Source organism: Temnothorax americanus, unplaced genomic scaffold (assembly GCF_048541705.1).
Source record: "Temnothorax americanus isolate GAGA-0224 unplaced genomic scaffold, ASM4854170v1 Scaffold35, whole genome shotgun sequence".
In the NCBI taxonomy this organism is placed as follows: domain Eukaryota; kingdom Metazoa; phylum Arthropoda; class Insecta; order Hymenoptera; family Formicidae; genus Temnothorax; species Temnothorax americanus.
This window is the reverse complement of record NW_027509496.1, coordinates 376,042-392,448: the sequence shown is the minus strand read 5'-3', so window position 1 is coordinate 392,448 and position 16,407 is coordinate 376,042.

Sequence of the window (16,407 nt, the reverse complement as noted above, 5' to 3'; positions counted from 1 at the left end):
CGGCCGACAAAGGGGTCTCCACTCTTACTCCTGTCGACCCTTAAGAGATTTATTAACTGAGACACTGTTCGTCACGTATATTAATCTTTATTCACACGCTGTCGTCTTCTTCTCCTTTCTCTAAACCGACTGCCGACTGCCCGCGCTTTTTCGTCTTACCAACCTACGTCTTCCGACTCTACCAACTTATATGTTATAGTTACATCTTTCGGTTCTACCAACCTATACTTGCCAATGTCAATGGGATCATCTCTTCCATCAAATGTTGAATGAAAATTTAATTTTAAGGGTTAATTATGTAGCCATCAACGATTATTTAGGAAACATTTTGTGAGATAATGAGCTAAAGTGTCCCAAAATTAACGATGCTGTAAATTTTTTATATACCTATGCATCTAAATTATGCGATAACCATCTACGTTCTAATGTATTCTGTGCGTAAATTCCCTTATCGTGCATGGTTTTCCGGGAAATTAATTTTCTTGACAAAAGCCAAAAGGCGACGGGCCACCGGATTCACAGAAGAAGAACATATCGACGCGCTCTACGATAATATGCACCCGCGTTACCACTTATACATCCGACGCGACGCCGTGACCAGCACGCGAGACATACTGCGCCTAGCGGAGGAATTTGAAAATATCGAGGAACGGACGCGCGTCCGACAAGTTGCCACCCCACCGTCCGCGGTCGCCGCCGCAGCCTACGACCGCCGCGAGTGCTGCTGGCGGTGTAAGCAAAGAGGGCACACCCGATTCGACTGCCGCCGACCACCGCGCCGTTTCTGTTCCCAGTGCGGCAAAGATGGCGTCTTCACAAAAGACTGTCACCCGCCGCCGGGAAACGCCGCGCGGGCCGGGGACGAAGCGGCCGCCCACCGGTCCTCCGAATAGCATATACGCCCCGTCCGCACCTGACCGTGATAATATCGAAGCAACCGTACGAAGCCCTCCTAGACACCGGCTCCGAAGCTTCGTTCGTCAACGCGCAAACCGCCGACAGGATAGCCCGCGATTTTCCGATCCAGCCGGTTAGCGGACGGGTGCACCTCGCCGACGGGTCAAGTATGTCCGTCCCGGGGCTGATCACCTTCCCCATCACCGTGCAGGGAAAGATGTTCTGGCACCGGTTCCAGATCATGCCGACGCTAGATTGCGACGTCTTGATAGGCGTGGACTTATGGGCGAAGATGGACTTTGCCATACCGCCGCCGGGCCTACCCCACACCGATACGCGAACCGCCTCCGTCGAGCACGCGGCCGAGGGGGGCGCACTAACGGAGGGGGAACGCCTCCGCGGCTTCCTGGCCACCGAGCTCGCGAAGTTCGAGGCCGTGCAAAGCCCCACCGACCGCGTGCAGCACGTGATACGCGTCAAAACCGACCGACCGATCAAGCAACGTTACCGGCCACGAAACCCCGCCATGCAGGCAATCATCGATACGGAAATCGAGAAAATGCTCCGCGACGGCATTATTGAACCGTCACATAGCGCGTGGAGCTCGCCGGTCGTTATCGTACGAAAAAAGGACGGCAAACCCCGTTTCTGCATCGACTTTCGCTTGGTCAACGAGGCCACCGAAAAAGACGCGTACCCCCTGCCTCACATCACCGCGACGCTGGACAAATTGCGGGGGGCTCACTACCTGTCCACGCTCGATTTAAAGAACGGCTATTGGCAAGTGCCACTCGCGCCCGAAAGTCGACCCGTGACCGCCTTCACCGTCCCCGACAAAGGGCTGATGCAGTTTAGGGTAATGCCGTTCGGGCTGCATTCAGCACCGGCTACGTTCCAACGTCTACTCGATACTATTTTGGGTCCGGACCTAGAACCATACGTGTTTGTTTACCTAGACGACATCGTTATCATTACCGAAACCTTCGACGAACACCTCCGTATTATGCGCGAAGTTTTCCGCCGGCTCCGGGAGGCCAACCTCCGCATTAACCCCGAGAAATGCCGGTTTTGCGCCGATCAAATCAAATACCTCGGCCACCTCGTCGACCGCGACGGTATCCGAACCGACCCGGACAAGGTCAGCGCCGTCGCAAACTGGCCCGCGCCACAAAACATCCGCCAGATCCGACAGTTCCTGGGGGTCGCGTCGTGGTACCGCCGCTTCATTAAGGACTTCGCGACTCTCGCCGCACCGCTCACCGCCTTAACCCGAAAGCACGCCCGGTGGAATTGGGGGGAAGCCAAACAAATCGCATTCACCGCCCTAAAAACCGTTCTGACCACCGCGCCCGTCCTCGCGTGTACGGATTTCTCGCGACAATTTCACCTTCAGACCGACGCCAGCACCACCGGCCTGGGGGCCATGCTAACGCAATACTTCCCCGAAGGCGAGCGCGTTATCGCTTACGCCAGCCGCACGCTAAATAGCGCCGAGCGGAACTATAGCGCAACCGAACTGGAGTGCCTGGCCGTGGTATGGGGAATCCGAAGGATGCGCGGCTACCTTGAAGGGTACAGATTCACGGTAATCACCGATCACCAGTCACTAAAATGGCTACGAAAGCTAGAATCTCCGTCCGGCCGGTTGGGACGATGGGCGTTCGAATTACAACAGTATGACTTCGAGATCAAATACCGAAAAGGGGCGCTCAACAAAGTAGCCGACGCGTTATCCCGACAACCCGAAATTCTCGTCGTCACACGAGCTAAGTGCCCATGGCATACGCGCATGTGGCACGCGGCCGAAAATACGCCCCACGAGGTGCCCGATTTCAGGATCGACCAAGGCCGGCTGTGGAAGCACGTGCTCCACAGCCTGGATTTCAAAGACACCCCAGCAGCCGAGCAATGGAAAGAATGCGTGCCAAAAGACCAGCGAGGACCACTCCTCGAACAGTATCACGACGCACCGACCGCCGGCCACCTCGGAATAGCAAAAACCATCGCGAGAATAGCACACCGGTATTACTGACCCGGGATGTTCCGCGACATCGCCCGTTACGTCCGCGAGTGCCCGACGTGTCTCGCCCATAAGGTCGCGCAGGAAAAGCCGGCCGGGCAATTACATCCGACCGCGCTCGGCCATCCGTGGCAACAGGTCACCCTCGACCTCGTCGGCCCGCCCCCGCGATCCGCCGCCGGCCATGTCTGGCTCCTTAACATCCAGGACCGTTTTACGAAGTGGGTTGAGCTCCGGCCATCACGACGGGCCACCGCGCCGGCCATCGTAAAACACGTAACAGAAGCCATCATCCTCCGACACGGATGTCCAGACGAGATCCTGTCGGATAATGGCACGCAATTGAAATCCCAACAGCTCGCTAAACTCCTCGCCGACTGTGAGATTCGCCACCGCTTCACGCCGGCGTACGCGCCCCATTGCAATCCCGTCGAACGCACCAATCTCGTGATCAAGACCATGATCGCGCAGTACACGAAAAAACACAAAACCTGGGACAAACACCTGCCAGAACTCCAGTTCGCCTATAATACCGCGACCCACGACGCGACGGGCTACACGCCCGCGTTTTTAAACCACGGCCGCGAATTGCGCCGCCCCGGGGAGGATGCGCCGCGCGACGAACCGACGCCGCCGACGCACCTGCATCGCCACCTGACCGAAGCTTACGAGCTAGTAAGAATTCAGCTGGCCCGCGCGTTCCAGCACCAGAAAAAACATTATAATCTTCGTCGCAGGGAATGGAGACCGCGTATCGGGGAGTGGGTGTGGAAGCGGGACCGCCCGCTCTCCAACAAAGAAGCGGCGTTCAACGCCAAGCTCGCGCCAAAGTTTCTGGGCCCGCTGGAAATATGCCGCATTATTTCGCCCGTCATCGTGGACTTCCGCAGCCGCTCGGGGAAGTGGTATCGGCACGTACACGTGCAAGACCTCAAGCGCGCCCCTACCGACGCACCACCCGACGTACCTGGCCCGGACCGCGGCGTGGGGGACGCGCTCAGAACGACCGCAGCTATGACGGACGAAACATCGCCGCAAGAGCAGGACATCCTGACGGAGATCGCGAAAATCCGCAGCGAAGACGACGAGGAGTACGATCCGGCCAACCCCGGGATCGGGCAAGGGTGGGCCACCCGTTACCGGGGCAAACCCGAGACGGCATCACCACCGCCGCCACCGGCCAAACCAATTCCGCCGAAAACCGTGCCGAGGATTGGCACGATCATCCAGCGATTCGATGCGACGAATCGGGCGAAGCAGGCCTGGTTTCTGGCACCGCCGCCGCCGCCGCCACGACGCCCACGACCACTGGCCGAGGCCCTTCCGACGACCGCGGCCAGCGCTCCAACCCGCGAGGGTGATGGGGCCGATACCAGCACCTCCGATCCCGGTCCAGGTCGAGCACGGGGTGATCGTGGAGGTCCCCCATTTTTCGTGCCCTGTCTCCCGGCAATACAAGCACACGATCGGAAACCGGCGCTGGCACATACGGTTCAACGGGGACGGCTCCGTCCGTTGGATAAAAGACAAATCCCGGAAACCGCCAGCATAAGAGACCACTCGACCGACCGGCACCTCCAACCAGCCGGCCACTGTGCCTCTCGATTCAGGCATATCTAAGGGGAGGGGGAGGGGTGGTGTAACGATGCGCCCCTTACGCCAAGGCATTGTCCCCGGCCACCACACGCCGGATGCCGCCCGACCAATCTTCCGTCGGGCGAGGACCGGGCGCGGTGCGCCCACAATTTTTAATCTTTTAAAACGCACCGTGTGCGCGGGAAATCCGCCGCACCGGTGCCATCCCGCACGACGCCGACGAGCGCCGAAGCGAGCCGATCCTCGCCGAAGCGAACACGCGGGATCGCGCCGCTCCCACCACCGCACCGTCGCCTGACGATCGGCCTCCCTCCTGCCAAGCTCACCGCGCCGAGCGGTATAAAAAGCCGGCGCGCTCGACGAAAAGACACTTCGTCTTTACCACGGCTTTCCGCTATCCCTGACGAAGCTACCTTCCGAATCCTAGGGCAACACGCACAACGAGGTCCAGAGTTCTGGTTCTCGACTGAGGGTTCTCAGAGTGTTCCCGAGCTCCCTGAACACTACCCCGACGGCCACGGCACCGTGGGGTCGAGCGTGCTCGGCCTCGCCGCGAGGGTTCTCGCAACCGTGATCCCGGGATTCCGCCACCCTTCCATATGGAATATACCGCGTTCCGTATGTAATGTACCGCGTTCCGCTGTTGTCACCGGTATTAATTCGGTTCATATAGCCTAGCGCTTGCGTCCTGATACCTGTAGCCGCGTTCCGCATGTACTCTACCGCGTCCCGTATGTAATATACCGCGCTCCGTTATTATCACATGTATTAATTCGGTTCATATAGCCGAGCGCCTGCGTCCGGATACCTGTAGCCGCGTGCCGTATGTAATATACCGCGTCCCGTATGTAATATACCGCGTTCCGTCATTATCACATGTATTAATTCGGTTCATATAGCTGAGCGCCTGCGTCCGGATACCTGTAGCCGCGTCCCGTATGTAATATACCGCGTTCCGTCATTATCACATGTATTAATTCGGTTCATATAGCCGAGCGCCTGCGTCCTGATACCTGTAGCCGCGTTCCGTATGTAATATAGAATCGTGAATAAAGTGCATGTTACTATCCCATGGCAAATTGATTACTGTCTCTGGGCCTCTCATCGAACTTCCGATCCCGTAAACCAGTCCGCGTTCGATAAAGACAGGCCGTTACAAGTGAAATGAGATTCGTTAATTAATTAGGCTAAACTTTGGGAAAAGCGAATCCGTAATTCCCGACCGGCCGACAAAGGGGTCTCCACTCTTACTCCTGTCGACCCTTAAGAGATTTATTAACTGAGACACTGTTCGTCACGTATATTAATCTTTATTCACACGCTGTCGTCTTCTTCTCCTTTCTCTAAACCGACTGCCGACTGCCCGCGCTTTTTCGTCTTACCAACCTACGTCTTCCGACTCTACCAACTTATATGTTATAGTTACATCTTTCGGTTCTACCAACCTATACTTGCCAATGTCAATGGGATCATCTCTTCCATCAAATGTTGAATGAAAATTTAATTTTAAGGGTTAATTATGTAGCCATCAACGATTATTTAGGAAACATTTTGTGAGATAATGAGCTAAAGTGTCCCAAAATTAACGATGCTGTAAATTTTTTATATACCTATGCATCTAAATTATGCGATAACCGTCTACGTTCTAATGTATTCTGTGCGTAAATCCTCTTATCTTGCATGGTTTTCCGGGAAATTAATTTCCTTGACAAAAGCCAAAAGAGTTGCCCATCATCAGTTTAAGAATACTGTTACGTTCTGCTCAAGGAGCGAGCGCGCTCGCAAACGCGTCCGCATATTTCCGAGATCGCAGAAAAATAATCTCGATTGTATAAAGAATAAATATAACGTTTATTAAAAACTCTCTACAATTCTCTGAAACACGCCTGAATGTCTAGAAAGCCGGGAGAGAACTCTCTCTTCCTGTTGCCAGGTAACCCTGTTGCTAAAGACTTCTTCTAATAGCGACTCATTCAGGGCCAAAGCGACCAGGGCGTAACAATACTAATCAACATGCGGACTATCTTATTTTTTCTGAATTAAGAAATCAATGTAAATCTCTCTCTTCATAATGTTTAAGAGACTACGTGCGGAAGTCAGAGCATGCGACGTCTGACAATGTAAAGGTCTTTTGAAACTTTATTAATTCTATGACGCCTTCTAATATATCGTCTAATATAACGTATATCTATCACAATGATTCCTATATTGATGACAGTTCGGCAATCACTAACTGTTTTGCGGACTATTTCGAGTCTGTTTACTCTGTAACTGACGAGCATAGCAGGGATGTGTTGTATAAGCATGATCTAAATTTATTGAATATTGACGTAACTATTGATGATTTTTTTCATTACATTAATACCATACAACTGAAATCGGGTCCTGGCACAAACGGTATTCCTGTAATATTTTTGAAATCCTGCAACTTTATTATGTCTAGAGTACTTTGGCTGATATATAATAAGTCGCTGTCATGCGATATTTTTCCAAAATCTTGGAAAATATCTTTTGTGACTTCAATATCTAAAGATGGAGAAAAGTTGTTAGTTTCCAAACAGGCCCATAAGCCAGCAAAATTTAATGCCAAAAGTATTCAAAAATATTATTGCTAACACACAAATTGTCGAAACTGTTTAAAAATATAATAATAAATATAATAATTAATGAACAGCACGGGTTTGTCGCTCTGTATCAACTAATCTCTCTTATATTACAATTTTATTAACTCAGCTATTGAGGAGAGCTCCCAATGTTATATATACCGACTTTAAAAAAGCTTTCAATAATATTGATCACGTCCTGCTATTAAATAAATTACGTGCATTTGGTACCGATAAAAATATAGTAAAGTGGCTAGCAAGTTTTATAACGAATAAATCACAAACTGTCAAATTCAAGAATTTTTTAGAGTTATAAATGCTATATCGGGCGTATTTCAAGGCTCGCACTTAGGTCCGCTATTATTAATCTTTTATTAATAATGTTAGAGTAGTCCTTAAGTTTTGCAAATTTCTTTTATATGCAGATGATCTAAAAGCATACGATCATGCTTTTAGCCACAATTTTGACTTTTTTAAAACAATGTCAAATGGTTCATTGTGTACAGGGGCGTGTACACGATGAACCATTTGACATTGTTTTAAAAAAGTCAAAATTGTGGCTAAAAGCATGATCGTATGCTTTTAGATCATCTGCATATAAAAGAAACTTCTATTCAACAAACCTAGCCATTTTTAACAATAAACCACATGTTTTATACTGTGAATTGTTAGTGTTATTTTAATTTTACTATGTTTTAAAATGTTTATTTAGGGAAGAGAAAATTATAATACATGATAAGTAAAGTTAGGATAGTATGACTTTAAATTAAAGCCAACTTAATTATATATGTTAGATATAAAATTCTTTTCTTCGTCAGTGAAAATTAACAAAAGTGATTATTTGACCAAACTGACGTTTAATATCGTAGAGTTACATTAATTCATTCGACGTTTCGACACTAGTTTTGTGTCTTTATCAAGAGTTTACTAAAACAACGAAGTCATGTTACATAAAAAACATATCGCACAAGAAACAAAGAACGTAGAAAAAGAAATAAAATGGTAATTTAGATGGGGGGGACCACCTTGGATGACCTTGATATTTTAGTATGTTGTCAAAGTCACCCTCTTGAGTGACCTTCAGAAGGTTTTAGCCCGCGCTCGTTATTTGTTAAAAAGTTATTAACAAAAAATGTTTCGAAAATATAGCAGCTATTTTGAGTATTGGAAGGCATAAATGACTAATATATACATCGAAATAGTTCACGCATACACTTTCCACGCGAAACGAGGTGCCATATGGGTTCGTGGCGCGCTTTACAAGCTGGTTTACATATATATATATATATATATATATATATATATATATATATATAACGCGTTTTACCTACTTTTGTACTGTTCAACGCGAGCCACTGACTCACGTAGGTTAGTTGACGCGCTTTACACACTCAGTAATGTTGAAGGCGAGCCACTGAATCACGCGGGTGAGCTTTACGCACTCGATACTGTTCGAGGCGAGCCACTGCGCCACATCAGGTTAGATGACGCGCTTTACCTACTTTTGTACTGTTCAACGCGAACCACTAATTCACATGAGGTAAAGCGCGTCAACTAACTCACGTGGGTCAGTGGCTCGTGTTGAACATTACTGAGTGTGTAAAGCGCATCAACTAACCTACGTGGGTCAGTGGCTCGCCTCAAACAGTATTGAGTGCGTAAAAAGCTCACCCGCGTGATTCAGTGGCTCGCTTTCAACATTACTGAGTGTGTAAAGCGCGTCAACTAACCTACGTGAGTCAGTGGCTCGCGTTGAACAGTACAAAAGTAAGTAAAGCGCGTTATATATATATATATATATATATATATATATATATATATATGTAAACCAGCTTGTAAAACGCGCCACGAACCCATATGGCACCTCGTTTCGCGTGTGCCATATCATTACTGAGTGTGTAAAGCGCGTCAACTAACCTATGTGAGTATGTAAACTAGCTTGTAAAGCGCGCCACGAACTCATATGGCACCTCGTTTTGCGTGGAAAGTGTATGCGTGAACTATTTCGATGTATATATTAGTCATTTATGCCTTCCAATACTCAAAATAGCTGCTATATTTTCGAAACATTTTTTGTTAATAACTTTTTAACGAATAACGAGCGCGGGCTAAAACCTTCTAAGGTCACTCAGGAGGGTGACCTTGACAACATACTAAATTATCAAGGTCATCCAAGGTGGTCCCCCTCATCTAAACAATTACCAATAAAATACCTGTCCCATATTAAAGATTAGCCGCACATATTTTTTGCAGTTTTAACATGTTGTCAAATTTCAATGTGAATAAGGATCCGCGATCCATCCTTAATTAATCCTAGAGAGCATTCCTTAATTTTCTCATACGTGAAAGGCCAAACGGGGTAATAAATTACCCCAAACTTGTACCGCGTGTATAATATGTTTCTATTTGTTGTCAGACAACTGTCTAATAGATAATTTTGTTTGTTTTTTAATAGGGAAGACGACAGTAATCATCAGTTTGCGGTAGTAAGAAGAAAACAGTTAAAAAATTGCGAAAAACAAAAAAAAGAACCAAAAATTGGGCTGAAATGACTGTTTTTATAAAAAATACTGTAGTTTTTCATAAAATTCACCAATTTTAAAATTTCCAACGGATTTTGAAAGACAAATAGACAACCTTTAAGGGCATGTAAGCGATTTTTTTGTTTCTTAAAAAAAACATATTTCTTTGAACATCTGAAGTAGAGGAAATGATGAAAAACTGTCGGATGGGAAAAATCGCAAGAAATGGAAAGTAAAACAGATTCTGTCGATTATTATTTATTTAAAAAGTAGTCAAAAGTTTTATAAAAGTATATGGAAACAGTAAAATTAACTCCACAAAAACTTTACAAAGTTTTAATCAGTTGCTGTGCAAGAACAGTAAAAATGAAATAATTTACCGAATCTTAAACAATTATATATAAAACAGGGGTAGAATTTTCCGGGGAGTGCTATAAAGTGTATAATTTTTCGTTTCCGATTTTCACAAAAAATCTGAAATATACTTTACTGTGATAAATGTCGAACGTAAACAGCCAAAGGGGGTAATACGTTACCCCAAACAAAATATCCTATGAGACTAGAACAGTTTGCGTCGCCTTTATACAAAATACCGTAATTTATCGTTCCTAAGAGATATCGTACAATACGTTTGACCACGTTCCAATGATTATCATCATGTTTGATCAAATACTTGCTAGCGTTACTAACAGCGAATGCAATATCTGGTCGCGAGACCGTTGCTACAAATAATAACAAACCAACGGCTTCGCGATAAGGCACTCTCTCATACTTGCACTCTTCATTCTCGACTGGGCGCAAAATTACATGAGGGTCCGCGGGCACACTCATACTTTTTGCATCACTCATACCGAATTTCTCAATTATTCTTTTGATATACGCCTGTTGATATATAAACAACGTTTTTATTTTTCGATTACGTTTAATCTCTACTTCTGCAAAGTAATGTACATCACCGATAGTGATGTCAAATGATTCTTTGAGAGAATTAACAATGGTTGTCAGAATTCCTTCTGACTCCGCAGCAATTAACCCGTCTCTCTCTCGTCTACAAATAATATTAAATAGACAATTTTTCCGCGAAAATTACCGACAAATACGCAATTATCCTCATCACAGGGTTTGAATCAATACTTTTACAAAAAGTTACGGAACTTTATGTTCCAATATCTTGGAGCTTGTTTTAGGCAATACAAAGACTTTTGTAACTTACATAATACCGTATTTTTATCGTAATCGAGATTTACCCCCTCGGGTACTTCCATATATACATCCTCGCTTAATTCCCCATAAAGAAGGCCGTTTTGACGTCGAATTATACCACCTCGAGATCAAGTTGTGCAACCAGGGCTAAGAATATTCTTAACAAGTCATACCTTGCAACTGGAGCGTAAGTTTCCGTGTAATCTATACCTAGCTGTTGTTGAAAGCCTCTGGCACACAGGCGTGCCTTGTAACGGTATATCTCTCCATTGGTATCCTTTAACCTATTGGCTGTTTAAGAGAATTTTACTATTTGGGCCAAAAGTGTGTTGAAAAAAAGTTTATCGAATTATTATGAAACTTGATACCCTTATGTTTTTTGGGTCTCTGAATCCGAATATGATGTCAGATTTACAAAATTCAAAATGGCGGATCCAATATGGCGGATCAAAATTACAAAAAATGGTCTGATTTTCATCAAATTTGGTACCCTTATGTTTTTTGGGTCTCTGAATCCGAATATGATGTCAGATTTTCAAAATTCAAAATGGCAGATCCAATATGGCGGATTAAAATTACAAGAAATGTTCTGATTTTCATGAAATTTGGTACCCTTATGTTTTTTGGGTCTCTGAATCCGAATATGACATCAAAATTAAATAATGGCGGGTCCAATATGGCGGATCAAAATTACAAAAAATAGACGGAATTTTATTATTATTTTGAAGTTGGGTATAAAACATAAGGGTATCAAATTTCATGAAAATCAGACCATTTTTTGTAATTTTGATCCGCCATATTGGATCCGCCATTTTGAATTTTGTACATCTGACTTCATATTCGGATTTAAAAACTCAAATAACATAAGGGTACCAAATTTCATAAAAATCAGACCATTTTTTGTAATTCTGATCCGCCATATTGGATCCGCCATTTTGAATTTTGTACATCTGACTTCGGATTCGTAATCAGCGATCCCAAAAACCCCCGTGTAACAAGTTTCAAGCAAATTCAAAAAGTTTTACTTTGTTTTTTCTACGTTGCGGCTATAGCCGTCATACGCACTCTTGGCCACTTTTATTTTTGCGGCTATAGCCGTCATCGACAGTTAAGGGGTTAAGACCTTGAACACCCAGCGTGAGTCTATGGACTTGTGGGTGTTATTCCTTCAAACAATAGTCCATGTCTCGTTCTTTTTATGGGCTTCCAATTCCTCCGAGATTGCTTTGGACCACTGGTCGACATCAAGACTTGACATGGCTTCCTTGAAGGAATTAGGTATATTATATTCTGCTATATTTACTTCATATCTTACCGGCTTTGTGGAATCTTGGCCCTATCCCGAAGATTACTAGCAGGTGAAGATTTTGACTTTGAGGTTCTTATGGCCAATTGTGAGGAGCTTCCTTTTGATGTAGGCCGGTATGTAGGATCATCTACGTCTTCTTCTTCACTTGTTGATGGTACTTCTTGGCAATCTTCATCTGACCTTGTCTCTTCGACTGTTTGGCCATCGTTTTCTTGTTGAAAGACAGTCGGTTCTTCATCTTCATTTGACAACAACGTTGTTGAAACCTCTTCATTGAAGACAACATCTCTCGAAACTAAAACTCGTTTTGTTTGTGGATCATAACCTGTAGTTCTGTGAGTCTCCTTGATATCCAATCAAGAGCACCTTTTTTGCCTTTTGAGTCAAGCTTGGTTCTATGCTGTTTGAGTATGTGAGCATAGGCAGAGGATCCAAACACGCGTAAATGACTCAAGTCAGGTTTCTTGCCGGTCCATTTTTTGAAAGATGTAGAGTTCTGATTCTTCTTCGTAGTACTTCGATTTAGTATGTAAACTGCAGTATTTACCGCTTCTGCCCACAGGAATTTTTTGCTTGCATCATGGTTCTTACACATTCCACTATAGTGCGATTATCTCATTCTGCCAGGCCATTCTGCTCTGGCGTGTACGGTGCTGTGTTTTGAAACTGGATTCCTTTGGCTGCTATATACGCTATCATCTTCTTGTTGCAATACTCCAAGCCATTGTCTGTGCGAAGTTTTCCAATACTTCTTCCAAATTTGTTTCTGAACATCGCTTCGTATTCTCTGAAACGGTCAAACACATCAGCTTTGTGTTTAAGAAAATATACCTGTAGCCAGTTGCATCATCCTTAAAATTGACATAGTATTTCGCTCCTTCGAGGGACTCCACTGACATAGGTCCGCATACATCTGAGTGCACTAGTTCACCAAGATGGCTGGCTAGGTCGGTACTTTGTTGTTCAAATTTGAGTCGATGTGCTTTGCCGTATTGACACGATTCGCAGAAGAAATCATTAAGTCTTGATACTTTCAGTCCATTCACAATACCTTTTTCGGCCATTTTTTTAATCGTCTGTTTGTTAACGTATCCTAATCTTTCGTGCCAAGTGCGTAAATCTGTGATATTTGCTTCATCTTGTTTGTAGCCGGATTTCACTTTAAAGAACATTCTATAAATGTCATTGTCCTGTTTTACACCTTCGGCCACTAGGTTACTGTCACGTGTTATATATAAGAAATTTTTCTTGACTTGCGGTACATGAAGAACATCTTCAAGGCATGCGTCTAACCACTGTCCGTCGGTTAGTTTACTGATCAGAATTGTTCCACGTCCAATTACTTCACATTCGCGATCATTACCGAGTGACACGGTCTCACCACTACACGATCGATAATCGATAAACCAGTCTTTTCGACCCGTATAATGTGTCGCGACGCGCTACTGTCGGTCAACCAAACGTCGGAAACATCTAACTGGAGTAATTTCGTCACGTGTTTACGTGATGGCTTAATGAGACCGGCGTAACGACCGGTAGCACGAGTATGGTCACATGGATTTGTCGTGTTACCACAGTGTTTGTTTGAACTTGCTAGAAAGGCAACGGTCAAACCGTCGGTTCTAGACTCTCTGTCCTTCTTTTTTTTTGACACTCGTGCGAATAATGTCCTTTCTTGTGGCACGAAAAGCACTCTATTTCACATCTGTCTTTTCTTGGCACTTGTACTGTTCGTCTATACTTCTTCGTTTTCCAATTTTTACTATCAGAAGTTGCAGCTAACGCGGTTGCCGTTTCGTCTTTCATGGATAGACGAAGTTCTTCTTGGATCAGTCGTTCGATTAAATTGTCCACAGTCTGGTCTGCAACAGCTGCACTGTCCCATGCGGTCTTGAGCGAATTGAATTTGGAAGAAAGGCTTGCTATAATCTTCGCCATGATGGCTACCGAGGATACTTCTTCCCCCAGGTCCTTTAATTTCATCGTCATGTTCTGTACCTTCGCCACGTGTTGTACCACTAAATCACTTGCATCCATGCGGTATTCGTGGAATCTCTGTGTTAGAATCAACTTATTAGTTGCTGACATCTGCTCGTGTATAGTACTCAGCTTTTTCCACATTTCACTTGCGGACGTGCACACGAGTAGGCTTTCCATCTGACGATTTTCCATGGATGAGGAAATGATAAACATCGCCTTTGCGTTTTCTTTGATCCAGAGTTTTTCTTCGGCTGACTCCATGTACACCAGCATGTTTCTCGCCCCATTGATTATGTCAAACCATATGCAGTGAAAATTGCGTTCATCTGAAATTTCCACGTCTGGAAATTCGTGCCATCGAATTTAGTGACGTGTCTTGCCGTTATTTCTTCGCTCATTTCGATAAAAGATGCGAGATTGTACACCAACAAAGTCACTTATACGTTATACGGGACGACCGTCGGATCACGCACGTATCACGTGCACACCACACCGCACTAGTTTCAGTTCTTTCGGTTCTTTGTTCTGTACCGAGCCGTTATCTAAATACTATCGCGACTGGGCCCATAACTTGTTGGCGCAGGTAATGAGCAAACACAATTTGCTAATCAGAAAACTTATATTTAATACAAAAGAAATTACAACTGACTTATGTGTGAGAGGCGATTGTGACCGACGACAGACTGAGAACGACTGACTGTTCATCGATGACGCATAGACTGTCGATAGCGGCGGTAACGCTCCTGATAGAATTACAGAGTCACCACTCTACTCGGTAGATATATGAGATGTCGATATAGAGAGCACGACTACTTTACTCCAACAGTAGATACTAGATATATATGTCATGTTTTTATTATTTGAAACTTACAATCAAAATTATTATTTTTAATCAGACTTTTTCTCACTTAGATTATTATTTATTGTAGCAACTATATAGTCAGTTTAATAAAACTTATAACACAGATAACTGTAGTAAAAAAAACAAAATGATTTAATGTAGACTATATAACATTTTTTACGATAATCTTCAAAAAATATGGTAAAATAATGCAATAAAAGAAAGTTGCTTACAGAATTATAAAGCCAAATATACACACAAAATTATAAAATAAAAAAATTATAGATATAACAAAAACATAAAAAATTCGTAAAACTTATTTTAAAAAATTTAGTTTGTCACCCAAAAATTACAAAATGTGGCCTCAAACGGCCGTCCTTCGCGCGATTTGCCGAATGGGGAACCGAAGAAGGGTTCAAATGCGAGTCGTTGCATGACAACAAGGCAACATTACATTTATAAAATATCGCAATGATTTTTAGTGTACTACTGGTTCATTGTTGGACTACCTACCCTACACACATATAGCAAGTTTCATAAATCGGACTAATAGAAATAAAACGGATGGTCCCTAAATGGACCCGCCTTAAAAGAGTTAAATATCCGTTTTGTTGTTTTCAATTCATAAAATTACATGCTATTCTCATTTTGAAATTTACATCTTTTTACTTACATGATTCTGCAACAATCAAGCCTAAAATTTGTAAGAGTATTACAGTTGCAAAATATTGTTCAACGTGCATATTTTTCTCATCCAAAGAATGTGATTCATAAATGATATTATATATTTAAATCTTCTAAAATATTTTGTTTGTACTCAGAAAGCTTCCCGCTCGATATTCTTCTCTTTTCAATCAGCTGCACATCAATGTCGTAATGCTATTTCTGTATATTATTTTTTATTTGTTAATTCTTTGTCAGCATTGCGTAATTATAATTTCTTCCATAGATTAAAACTGCAAGATAAAAGAAATTAATTAAATCAGAGCTGACATTTTGGACTAATTTTATTACCGATACCTACTATCTCCCTCTGCCGCTTGTCTTAGGCCGGTATTCAAATAGTCAGATCTTATTTCAAGACCGTCTTAAATAATCAAAGAGAAGACTGAGGCCGGTATTCATAGTCGGTTCTTATTTTAAGACTGTCTTAAGTAATGACGGTCTTAAATATAAGATTCGACTATGAATACCGGTCTGAGAACGGCCACGTCGGCGATCTAGTGAGTTCTGAAATCGTGGATATAAAGGCGCTCTTGTCAGGCAACAAACAATAGGATGTATCAAATGCAGAATAGACGATGATACAAGCAATAGACCCAGAATTTCCGTTATGTTAGAAATTCTGTCCCTATTGCCTGTATCATTGCTATTTTGGGCTCTACTCTTATCCACAATGCACGTATACATACGCGGTCTTAAGGTAATGCTGGAGC